Here is a 1892-nt window from a genome sequence, read left to right as displayed (position 1 = left end):
TGGTAAATGGAAAAATTCTGTTTTATATATATATTATATTATCTATATATATATATATATATATATAGATATAATACTTATGTATTATATATATATATATATATATATTAGATCTATATATTATTATATAATATAATATATAATATATATACATATATATTTATATATTATATGATATATAAAAACTAATATTAGATAATTATATATATATATATATATATCTGTAGATATATATAGTAATATATATATTATCACCATTCGAGCTACAAATGTCCTTTAATACTATCTAATTCGCTTCTACCGTCGGAATTGATATATTTTCATATATTACAGAGGGGAATTTTTAGTTGATATAATTTCGTACCCCCATGGGATCGAACCACCGTCCAGTTGGACCGGGGAACGAAATCAGGATCGGACAAGGCTGCGTGGGTCAAACGCTCGAATCGGCTAGCATGGTGGGGGGTGGGTTCCATATCGATTCTAATTACAATACAACGAGATCGACGTTGATTTGAATGGTCAGAATCGATATAAACCTTTTGGTAACTGCTTCTCTTGATAGCCGTTTCGGTAGCGTCACTGTCCGATCCTGATTTCGTTCCCCGTCAACTGGACGGTGGTTCGATCCCATAGGGGTACGAAATTATTATCAAACTAAAAAATTCCCCCTGGTACATACATGAAAATATATCAATTCCGAGGTAGAGCGAATTAGATATTAAAGGACATTTGTAGCTCGAATGATTTATATGAATCACGGTGTATGTGAAATATTCATAAATATTATATATATATATATATATATATATATATATATATATATATATATAATATATATATGGTGTGTGTGTGTGTGTGTTTGTGTGTGTATAAATATATAACACAAAGCGGTGAATCGGAAATTCAAATTCTTCAGAATGTATTCTGTAGAAATTATAGGATTGTAATTATATGTTTTTGTGTAATTTATATATTTTTTTTTGAATGTTTATTATTATAATTACCACTAACGAATGTATATATATTTTTTGTAATAAAAGGATTGTGATAGAATGCTTCTTGAATTCCTAACATAAAAATAATGATCTCTCTGGGTTATCTCAGCAGAAAAATATTATTTAATGGAGAGTACAAAATAGAAAACGGTGAGCACTGGAGAAAATTCAGTTACTCAGGCTCTTCCTTATGAAAGTAGGCAGTGTCAAAGGTCAAAGAGCTGTTTTTAGTAAAAAGAAAAAAAAAGTGCTATTGCGGTTCTTCTGAATACTTTATGGAAGCACTTTCCTTGTATGCAGTTACATAACACCCGCAAAAATCAGAAAATTTTCATAACTGTAGTTTTATGCACTATCAGATGAAAAGGGATTTTCGTTTTCCATCTAAAAACCTGTAAGAATGACCTAATTTTGGCATAGAAGAGTATAATTTCATTTATTGAATTGAGATTTTTCGGTGTTGATGTCAATCATCAGCTGTCAACATTACACTGAAGCCTCGATCTCTGCTTCTGATTGGCTGATGTACTGTAGTGGGAGAGGGTAACCTGTGGTGGGTGGTGAGTATCAGATGCTTCCGTCAGTCATGATAAGTTTCAATGAAATTGACATGAAAATGAGGAGTATTCCTTACGAGAATAGACAGTCTTCCTCGAGGTATTTTTTCGCATTTGATTTCCACTTGGTGGAAATGGTTACTCTTCTACCTTCTCTTGCACCGGTGTAATGAAGTCTTAGTTGGTTTGTTTGCAACAATGACTTGAAGTTTTGTTAGACTGATATGATTCAGAGACGCTTGTTCGGAGACAATTGACTTTTGTAGCAATTCCTACTTCTCTTATCCAGTCTGTCTAAAAATATCGAATCACGCTTATAATTCCCTTAAGCTTTCCC

The sequence above is a fragment of the Macrobrachium nipponense genome, chromosome 5 (genome assembly GCF_015104395.2).
Source record: "Macrobrachium nipponense isolate FS-2020 chromosome 5, ASM1510439v2, whole genome shotgun sequence".
Lineage (NCBI taxonomy): Eukaryota > Metazoa > Arthropoda > Malacostraca > Decapoda > Palaemonidae > Macrobrachium > Macrobrachium nipponense.
This window is presented reverse-complemented; position numbering follows the sequence as displayed.